Here is a 12,382-nt window from a genome sequence, read left to right as displayed (position 1 = left end):
TTTGGTGTTCATGACATGAGATGTGTCCAACTTATGTCCCAGGTTAGACCCAGGTCAGTGAGAACACTCGCAGGAGGACTTAGGTCTTGGTGCAGTAGAACAAGGAGCGGGTGCATCAGAACAAGGACCAGGTGCAGTAGAACAAGGAGCGGGTGCAGTAGAACAAGGAGCGGGTGCATCAGAACAAGGAGCGGGTGCAGTAATACAAGGAGCGGGTGCAGTAGAACAAGGAGCGGGTGCAGTAATACAAGGAGCGGGTGCAGTAGAACAAGGAGCGGGTGCAGTAGAACAAGGAGCGGGTGCAGTAGAACAAGGAGCGGGTGCAGTAGAACAAGGAGCGGGTGCAGTAGAACAAGGAGCGGGTGCAGTAGAACAAGGAGTGGGTGCAGTAATACAAGGAGCGGGTGCAGTAGAACAAGGACAGTAGAACAAGGAGCGGGTGCAGTAGAACAAGGACAGTAGAACAAGGAGCGGGTGCAGTAGAACAAGGAGCGGGTGCAGTAGAACAAGGAGCGGGTGCAGTAATACAAGGAGCGGGTGCAGTAGAACAAGGAGCGGGTGCAGTAGAACAAGGACAGTAGAACAAGGAGCGGGTGCAGTAGAACAAGGAACAAGATCTCTAGGTCATCAGGCATCAGACTGCAGAGTCCTGCATGCAGTGGGCAGGTCAAGGCAGATAATAAGAGTTTACACACTTCCACCTGCGTACCTGTCAGACAGCAATGGGGGATTAGAGCGCCAGGGTCCGCAGACAATAGGCGCACGCTAATCCTCCTTCATGGCCGCCGCATCCCCTGTCATGGCCGCCGTCGCAGCTGGCTAGGACGCGGCGTGGGCGCCTGACACGTGGACAAAGGCGGCGTCCCCTGGCCTCCGTGCTGCGGCAGACAAAAGGGCAGGAAAAGAGGCGGCGGGGCGCCCAGACCCCCGCTAGGGAGTGTGGGGTGGTCAACTGGGCTCTTATTCACTGACGACCATGAAGAACAACTTGTCACTCCCATTTTCACCCTGGCATACACACTTGTCCTTTCAAAATAACAGCGCTTCTTTTTCCCACATTTGTATGCACACATATTTCACACCTCACACGTCACACTCACTTCCTGTGCCACAGGAAGTACATAGTTTATACTATTTAGTCATCCACTCATCTATTTTCTTCCATTAATCCAGTAATCTATCATAACTTTGTTCCATTAATCCAATAATCTATCATAACTTTCTTCCATTAATCCAGTAATCTATCCATAATTTTGTTCCATTAATCCAATAATCTATCATAATTTTGTTCCATTAATCCAATAATCTATCATAACTTTGTTCCATTAATCCGATAATCTATCATAACTTTCTTCCATTAATCCGATAATCTATCATAACTTTTTTCCATTAATCCAGTAATCTATCATAACTTTCTTCCATTAATCCAATAATCTATCATAACTTTGTTCCATTAATACAGTAATCTATCCATAACTTTGTTCCATTAATCCAGTTATCTATCATAACTTTGTGCCATTAATCCAGTAATGTATCCATAACTTTGTTCCATTAATCCAGTTATCTATCATAACTTTGTTCCATTAATCCAGTAATGAATCCATAACTTTGTTCCATTAATCCAGTAATCTATCATAACTTTGTTCCATTAATCCAGTAATCTATCATAATTTTGTTCCATTAATCCAGTAATGTATCCATAACTTTGTTCCATTAATCCAGTAATGTATCATAACTTTGTTCCATTAATCCAGTAATCTATCATAACTTTGTTCCATTAGTCCAGTAATGTATCCATAACTTTGTTCCATTGATCCAGTAATCTATCATAATTTTGTTCCATTAATCCAGTAATCTATCATAACTTTGTTCCATTATTCCAGTAATCCATCGATTAATCGAGTAATATGTCAATGACTTTGTTCGATTAGACAAGTAATCTAATCTAATGAGTTTGTTCAATTAATCAAGTAATCTATCGATTAGTTTGTTCGATTAATCGAGTAATCTATCCATGAGTTTGTTTAATCAATTGAGTAATCTATTAAATAAATTGTTCAATTAATCGAGTAATCTATCAAGTCATTTGTTTGGTTAATTAAATAATCTATTGATTAGTTTGCTCGATTAATCGTGTAATTTATAGATTACTTTGTTTGATGAATGATCTATCCATTGGTTTGTTTGCTTAATCAAGTAATCTATCGATTAGTTTGTTCGATTAATCGAGTGATTTGGTTTGTTAGCTTAATTGAGTAATATATGGATTCGTTTGTTCGATTAATCGGTTAATTTGTTCGATTAATCGAGTACTCAATCGGTTAATGTGTTCGATTAATCGAGTAATTATCAATTAGTTTGTTTGATTAATCAAGTAATCTATCCATGAGTTTGTTTAATTAATTGAGTAATCTATTAAATAAATTGATCAATTAATCGAGTAATCTATCAAGTCATTTGTTTGGTTAATTAAATAATCTATTGATTAGTTTGCTCGATTAATCGTGTAATTTATAGATTGGTTTGTTTGATGAATGATCTATCCATTGGTTTGTTTGCTTAATCAAGTAATCTATCGATTAGTTTGTTCGATTAATCGAGTAATTTGGTTTTTTAGCTTAATTGAGTAATATATGGATTCGTTTGTTCGATTAATCGATTAATTTTTTCTATTAATTGAGTGATCAATCGGTTAATGTGTTCGATTAGTTGAGTAATTCCAATTAGTTTGTTTGATTAATCAAGTAATCTATCCATAACTTTGTTCCATTAATTGAGAAATCCATCGATTAATCAAGTAATTTGTCAATGACTTTGTTCGATTAATCAAGTGATCTAATCTAATGAGTTTTTTCAATTAATTGAGTAATCTATCAATTAGTTTGTTTGATTAATCAAGTAATCTATCCATGAGTTTGTTTGGTTAATTGAGTAATCTATCAAATAATTTGTTCGATTAATCAAGTAATCTATCAATTAATTTATTCACTTAATCAAGTAATCTATTGATTAATTTGCTCGATTAATCGTGTAATTTATAGATTAGTTTGTTTGATGAATGATCTATCCATTGGTTTGTTTGCTTGATCAAGTAATCTATCGATTAGTTTGTTCGATTAATCGAGTAATTTGGTTTGTTAGCTTAATTGAGTACTCTATGGATTAGTGTGTTCGATTAATCGATTAATCGATTAAGTTGTCATATTAATAGAGTGATCAATCGATTAATTTGTTCGATTAATCGAGTAATTATCGATTCGTTTTTTTTAATTAATCAAGTAATCTATCCATAACTTTGCTCCTTTAATTGAGAAATCCATCGATTAATCGAATAATCTATCAATGACTTTGTTCGATTAATCGAGTAATGCATCCATGAGTTTGTTTGATTAATTGAGTAATCCAACAAATAATTTGTTCGATTAATGAATTAATCCATCAATTAATTTGTTCGCTTAATCAAGTAATCCATTGATTAGTTTGCTCGATTAATCGTGTAATTTATAAATTAATTTGTTTGATTAATTGAATGATCTATCCATTGGTTTGTTCGCTTAACCAAGTAAAGATTAGTTTGTTCAATTAATCGAGTAATTATTGATTGGTTTGTTAGTTTAATTGAGTAATCTATGGATTAGTTTGTTCGATTAATTGAGTAATCGATTAATGTGTTCGATTAATCGAGTAATTATCGATTAGTTTGTTTGATTAATCGAGTAATCTATTCATTGTTTGTTGGCTCAATCAAGTAATCTATAGATTAGTTTGTTCGATTGATCGAGTAACATATCCATTGGTTTGTTTGCTTAATCAAGTAATCTATCGATTACTTTGTTTGATTAATCAACTAATTTATAGATTGTTTGTTCGCTTAATTGAGTAATCTGCGGACTACTTTGTTTGATTAATCGAATAAAGTATTGATTCGTTTATTCAATTAATCTATCAGTTTGTCCAATTAACCGAATAATCTATCTATTTTATTTTTTCACTTAATCAAACACACACACATATATATATATATATATATATATATATATATATATATATATATATATATATATATATATATATATATATATATATATATATATATATATATATATATATATATATATATATATATATATATATATATATATATATATATATATATATATATATATATATATATATATATATATATATATATATATATACACAAAATTATTTAGATTGATAAAATAATTTGGAATAAACTGAAAAAAATCAATACAATTATGCAGGATGAAGGTTGAGCTGTAACGCCGATAGCTTAATGCTAACGTACAATGGACTATCCCATAAACAAGCTAACTCAAATTAGCATGGCCAATTGCAAGGCACAGATAAACAATCCTTCACACTCACATTCATATCTATGGACAATTTACACACACACACACACACACACACACACACACACACACACACACACACACACACACACACACACACACACACACACACACACACACACACACACACACACACACACACACACACACACACACACACACACACACACACACACACACACACACACACACACACACACACACACACACACACATTCTTGTATTTGTTACCTTCTTGAGACCTGAAAAAAATGCTCTTTAGGACCAGCCTTTCTAGATATACAAAGAAGTGTATTTACAACATTAATAATATATACATACTATGCAAATATAAAAAATGAGTTGGAATTTCACAAGAAAAAGGTCACAATTTCACAAGAAAAACATAGAATGTTGGCAGTATGATAATAAAAGTCCACATTTTTCTCAACGCAAGTCAACATTTGACAAGATAAACTGAACATGTGTGCAACATTATGATAAAAGTTGGAATTTTACTCAATGACAGTCACAATTTTACAAGAAAAGCTGAATTTTTTGGCAATTTTATGAAAAGAGTCGTAATTTTATTCGACAATAGTCACAATTTTATAAGAAAACTTTAAAATGTTGGCAATATTAAAATAATAATCGGAATTTTACTTGGCAAAATTATGACAAAAGTTATAATTTTACTCAAAAAAGTCACTATTTTACAAGAACGACAACAAAATTGGCAATATTGTGATAAAAGTCAGAATTTTATATGACAAATGTCACCATTTTGCATTAAAAAGTAATAATTGTATGAGAAAATATTGCAACATTACAGAAACAGAAAGAATATGAGAAATTGTTCCCAATTTTAAAAGAAAGAAGTCGACACATTGTGAGAAAAAGACTGCTTTTAGTTCTTTTTTATTTTTTTTAATTTTTTTTATTTGTAATTGGTTTTTAATCTTTATTATTTACTTCAAGCTATTACAATATGTCTCTATACACATATTCATTTTTAATACATTTTGGCCAAGGGGGAACATTTCAATTTCTTCCACACACTTGTTATTTCATATGTTGACCAGAGGGGGAGCACTTTTAAAAGCGACACACAGTCAATGTGAAAGATCCCTCATGTTGATGGATGTCACCACCAATGAGACATTGTCTATCAGATGCAATGTTATTGATTTATGTCATCACTTGTTCACACCTCCTCATATGGAAGATACTTTTCCTTCTTCACGTCTCAGGAAGGCTAGAAATACAAGAACACACACACACACACGCACACACACGCACACAAACACACATACATGTCTTGCCTACTTTGTGTGGACCCACGTTTGGTTAGTGGGTTGTGAGGGCCCCCCTTTCCACTATAGCTAGAATGATGAAAAAATATACATCTAGCCCTAGATGGAAGTAGAGAGTTGCAACTAGGGATGTCAGATAATGGCTTTTTGCTGATATCCAATATTCCGATATTGTCCAACTCTTTAATTACCGATACCGATATCAACCGATACCGATATCAACCGATATATGCAGTCGTGGAATTAACACATTATTATGCCTAATTTGGACAACCAGGTATGGTGAAGATAAGGTACTTTTTAAAAAAATTAATAAAATAAGATAAATAAATTAAAAAAAATTTCTTGAATAAAAAAGAAAGTAAAACAATATAAAAACAGTTACATAGAAACTAGTAATTAATGAAAATGAGTCAAATGAAGTGTTAAAGGTTAGTACTATTAGTGGAGCAGCAGCACGCACAATCATGTGTGCTTACGGACTGTATCCCTTGCAGACTTTATTGATATATATTGATATATAATGTAGGAACCAGAATATTAATAACAAAAAAGATACAACCCTTTTGTGTGAATGAGTGTAAATGGGGGAGGGAGGTTTTTGGGGTTGGTGCACTAATTGTAAGTGTATCTTGTGTTTTTATGTTGATTTAATAAAAACAACAAAAAAACAAAACAACAACAACAACAAAAAACGATACCGTTAATTAAAAAAACGATACCGATAATTTCCGCTATTAAATTTTAAAGCATTTATCGGACATCCCTAGTTGCAACCTCACTTCAGAATGCAAAACACACAAAGTAAAAAAAATATTTTACTTTTGTAGTTCAGGCAAATGTCCTCACAAGTTAAAAGATCCTCACAGAAAGGTGGTTTATCAAGTGTATGTCCACACAAGGATGGTGAGACAAGTGCACACACACACACACACACACACACACACACACACACACACACACACACACACACACACACACACACACACACACACACACACACACACACACACACACACACACACACACACACACACACGTATTTACCTCACAGTCAACGCATGCGGACATAAAAGAGGCGTGACCTCCTGGCAGGTGCATTTTCCGCTTGTCAAAGCTCACCTTGCCCCGGGACTTGGTGGGACAGTCCATCAGGTCTCCAAAGAGCGCTTGCCCAGTTTATCTGCTAATTGACTCTCAGGCTGAGATTGACAGCCTGGCCTCGTCTTCACTGATGTCCCTTTTAGGCGGCGGGTGAATAAAACATCGATGAGACGGCGGCTGCCAATCAGCTTCCAGAAGACGACTTCCTCGCCACGCGTGCAACAAGTCGGAGGTTTTGTTTCGATCAAACGTCTCGTTCTGTCCGACACAATTAGGGAAGCTGACGGCTGACGTAGCGCAGGTGTGTCACACCTTGACAGGCGGCCAAGATGGATTGTCATAACAGGAAGTCAGCGCTTGATTGAGACTAATTGGCAGCACCAGAAGGAAAACTTTCAATATTTCTTCCTCTGCTCCTCACCTGCTGACGGGAAGCATTGTTTACGCCCATGAAGCGTTTTGTTGGACCGCCACCTTCTCGCTGCCAGGTGAGAGATGGCGAGCCCAGATGACCTTGGTCCTCGTCCGTCGGACGTGATTAGGCGGGAAGTGGCGACAGATGGTGGGACGTCACGCCCACTCGTCACGTCTCAAAGTCCACCACTTTTAAACGGAGGTGAGGCGCTGACTCAGCACAAGTCTGGCAAGAATGCAAAGTGTGCAAATGATGATATTAAAGGCCTACTAAAATGAATTTTTTTTTATTTAAACGGGGATAGCAGGGGCCGTACTTATCAAGCTTCTCAGAATGACTCCTAAGAAGTCTGCTAAGAGTTGACTTAAGAGTAAATAAATTCTTGGCTGAAAGCTGCACTTAAAAGTTAGTTATCAAGCGTCTTACTCACACTTTCAGCGAAGTGTAGGACTGAATCTTAAGTGTCACACTCAGAGCTGAATTACGACATTACTATGTGCCGTAAACGCAATTTTAGGTGACGTCATTTCTGTGTCCATAGAAATGACCAATCACGGAAGGGAATCCGTTGTCTAAGAATAAAGAAATATCTTGGAAATATTGAAGTGGACAATGGGAGTGTATATTTTGACAATAAACTACAAAATAATACAAAACAAACTAGTCCCCGCCGGCACTCACGCTACCGCTCCCTCTCTTCTCTCGCCCACACACTCACTGACGTCACTCACCTCACGGCCACACACATACGCTACTGTCATAACATTTTCTTTCCAATTCATTAATTAGGCAACTAATTTGAAACTGGTGTGGGTGGCTCTATATATACTAGCCCACTGCAGACACATGCAGAAATCAACAAGGAATCGAAAAGTATTAAATCTGTGACAAAAATAATACCCGCTCTGTCTAAACGATACCGTTTGATCAGCTGCTCGTCATCAAACAAATCCAGAACATTGTTCCGTTCCCTGAGCGTTCGCGCACGTCTCTCTCGCCTCAGTGTCATCCCCTGCTGGCAACTCCTAACCACTTAAGACACCTCTGAAGGTCTCTTAAATATCGTGGAGAGTAGGAGTGATTCTTAGACTTAAGAACGTTGATAAAAAGCTTTTATTCTTAAGTTTGAGAGTAGGACTAAATTTCGCAAATTCTCAGGACTTAAGTGTAAAATGGCACTCTAAGAAGCTTGATAAGTACGGCCCCAGATCTATTCTATGTGTCATACTTGATCATTTCGCGATATTGCCATATTTTTGCTGAAAGGATTTAGTATAGAACAACGACGATAAAGATCGCAACTATTGGTATCTGATAAAAAAAAGGCTTGCACCTACCGGAAGTAGCGTGACGTAGTCAGTTGAACATATACGCAAAGTTCCCTATTGTTTACAATGATGGCCGCATGAAGTGAGAGAGATTCGGACCGAGAAAGCGACAATTTCCCCATTAATTTGAGCGAGGATGAAAGATTTGTGGATGAGGAAAATGCAAGTGAAGGACTAGTGGGGAGTGGAAGCGATTCAGATAGGGAAGATGCTGTGAGAGGCGGGGGTGACCTGATATTCAGCTGGGAATGACTACAACAGTAAATAAACACAAGACATATATATACTCTATTAGCCACAACACAACCAGGCTTATATTTAATATGACACAAATTAATCCCGCATAAAAACACCTAGGTGTTTGTTATGCTAGCTCCTAGCTACTAGCTACTAGCTCGAGCTAGTTATAGCTCGAGCGGGTAATATGGACAGGATCCCGCCAATACAATTCAAACACCTGCACAACACACACACTCACTCAGCCCAAAGAACCGTTCACCTAACCCAAGGTTCATAAAGCTTATATATTTAACCAAAGTTACGTACGTGACACACACGTACGGGCAAGCGATCAAATGTTTGGAAGCGCGCGGGTGGGACCTGATATTCACCTGGGAATGACTACAACAGTAAATAAACACAAGACATATATATACTCTATTAGCCACAACACAACCAGGCTTATATTTAATATGCCATAAATTAATCCCGCTAGTAGCTAGGAGCTAGCTCCTAGCTCCTAGCTACTAGCTCGAGCTAGTTATAGCAAGCGATCAAATGTTTGGAAGCGTACTCACGATATCGCGTCTGCGTCTGTTAACGAAGTCAAAGTCCTCCTGGTAAGAGTCTCTGTTGTCCGAGTTCTTCGATCTTGACTGCGTCTTTCGGGAATGTAAACAATGAAACACCGACTGTGTTGTGTTGCTGCTGACTTCCCTCGCAAAATACTCCGCTTCGCACCGACTTTCTTCTTTGCTTGCTCAGCTTCTTTCTCCATAATACAATGAACATAATTGCAACAGATTCACCAACACAGATGTCCAGAATACTGTGGAATAATGAGATGAAAACAGCTATTTCGTATTGGCTTCAATGGGGAAGCCATACCTCTGTTAAACTGGCTACGTCACGCGCATACGTCATCCTCCAAAGGCGTTTTGACCCGGAAGTGTGGCGGGAAATTTAAAATGTCCCTTTATAAGTTAACCCGGCCGTATTGGCATGTGTTGCAATGTTAAGATGTCATCATTGATATATAAACTATCAGACTGCGTGGTCGCTAGTAGTGGCTTTCAGTAGGCCTTTAAAGTGTGCAAATGATGATATTGTCATGTTTGTGTTGAGAGCCTTTAAAGTGTGCAAATGATGATATTGTCATGTTTGTGTTGGTCCAGCTCCTCCCGGGGGATCACGAGATGTTCCCAGACCAGCCGGGAGACATAGTCCACCCAACGTGTCCTGGGTCTTTCCCGTGGCCTCGTACCGGTCTGACGCGCCCTAAACACCGCCCCAGGAAGGGGGGCATCCTGACCAGATGCCCGAACCACCTCATCTGGTTCCTCTCGATGTGGAGGAGCGTCGGCTTTACTCTGAGAACTTCTCACCCTATCTCTAAGGGAGAGCCCCGCCACTCGGCGGAGGAAACTCATTTCGGACGCTTGTACCCGTGATCTTGTTCTTTCGGTCATAACCCAAAGATCATGACCATAGGTGAGGATGGGAACGTAGATTGACCGGTAAATTGAGAGCTTTGCCCTCTGGCTCAGCTCCTTCTTCACCACGACTAATCAATGCAGGGTCCACGTCACTGCAGACTCTGCACCGATCCGCATGTCAATCTCACGATCCACTCTTCCCTCACTCGGGACTCCGGGATACTTGAACTCCTCCACTTGAGACAAGATCTCCTCCCCGACCTGGAGATGGCACTCCACCCTTTTCCGAAAAAGAACAATGGACTTGGAGGCGCTGATTCTCATCCCAGTCGCTTCACACTCAGCTGCGAACCGATCCAGTGAGAGCTGAAGATCCTGGCCAGATGAAGCCATCAGGACCACATCATCTGCAAAAAGCAGAGACCTAATCCTGCAGCCACCAAACCGGATCCCCTCAACGTCCTGACTGTGCCTAGAAGTTCTGTCCCTAAACGTTGTAAACAGAATCGCTGACAAAGGGAAGTCCTGGCAGAGTCCAACCTTCACTGGGAACAGGTCCGACTTGTCTGCCGGCAATGCGGACCAAGCTCTGGCACTGATCATACAGGGAGCGGACCGCCACAATCAGACAGTCCGATACCCCATACTCTCTGAGCACTCTCCACAGGACTTCCCGAGGGACACGGTCTAATACCTTCTCCAAGTCCACAAAGCAAATGTAGACTGGTTGGGCAAACTCCCATGCACCTTCAAGGACGCTGCCAAGAGTATAGAGCTGGTCCACAGTTCCATGACCAGGACGAAAACCACACTGCTCCTCCTGAATCCGAGGTTCGACTATCCGGCGTAGCCTCCTCTCCAGCACACCTGAAGAGACCTTACCGGGAAGACTGAGGAGTGTGATATCATGATAGTTGGAACAGACCCTCCAGTTCCCCTTCTTAAAGAGAGGAACCATCACCCCGGTCTGCCAATCCATTATCAATATCGGTTGATATAAAACACGTATATCGCGATACAGTTTTCAGCCATGTAGTCCAGCCCTACGATAACATGTCCAATTATCAGCACCAATAAAAAGCATACACCAACAAATGGTACCACCAGTTTTAACCTCATCTGATCAGGTACTAGAAGTAGGACTGTGTAGTGCCTGATACTGAGGAAAAGCATCAATAATGACTTGCGGCTACTAAACAACATGCAGGGACTGTTGAGTGTTTTTTATGCCACAAAGTCAAAGCCAATCAATGAGCTTGTGGGCGTGTCCAAATGGAACCAAACGACCGCTTGAATTTTCTCCTTGGAGTGCTCAATCAGAACATTGATGTCCCTGGTGTGGACCACAGAATCCACCGTTTGAGAAAGGCACATTTTTTGTTCCAAAGCAAAACTGAGAGCCCAGGCCTCAAACCCACCAAACATCTTTGGGATAAACTAGAACAGTTTGTGAACCTGCAGAACCTCTCCCAAGTCCAACACCAGTGACGTGTGACCTCAAATATAAGCACAATCCCACAATGAAAATTATTTCCAGACCATGTCAATCAAGTGGATTCATTTGTTGGGGGAAAAAACTTGAAAGCTCTGATTAGAACCCCACCAAACATGTTTGGAGATGAACTAGAACCGTTTGTGAGCTCCTTCAAGTCCAACCAGTCATCTTTGACCTCACAAATGAACACATTCCCAGGAAAACCCTTACAAATCGTGTAGAAAGTCTTCCCAGCCCACATTTTAAAGGTCTATGAAGATGTGTGGTGGTTGTGGAAGAACTTTGTGACTCAGACATCAACCCCACCAAACCCCTTTCCCAATGTGCTAGAACTGTTTGCGAGCCTGCAGAACCTTTCGCAAGTCCAACACCAGTGACGTGTGACCTCACAAATGAGCAAAATCCCACAATGAAAATTATTTCCAGACCATGTCAATCAAGTGGATGCGTTTGTTGGGGGAAATAACTTGAAAGCTCAGATTTGAGCCTCACCAAACATGTTTGGAGATAAACTAGAACAGTTTGTGAGCTCCTTCAAGTCCAACCAGTCATCTTTGACCTCACAAATGAAGACAGTCCCAGGAAAACCCTCACAAATCTTGTAGAAAGTCTTCCCAGATAACATTTTTGACGGTCTATAAGGACTTTCTTTGTCTTTGTCTTGCCTTAACTTTCCAAGAGCTTCTCTTCTGCACTCTTCTTCGAGATTGAAAACTT

Source organism: Entelurus aequoreus, linkage group LG19 (assembly GCF_033978785.1).
Source record: "Entelurus aequoreus isolate RoL-2023_Sb linkage group LG19, RoL_Eaeq_v1.1, whole genome shotgun sequence".
Lineage (NCBI taxonomy): Eukaryota > Metazoa > Chordata > Actinopteri > Syngnathiformes > Syngnathidae > Entelurus > Entelurus aequoreus.
The sequence above is the reverse complement of the archived record's forward strand: the minus strand, read 5'-3'. Positions refer to the sequence as shown.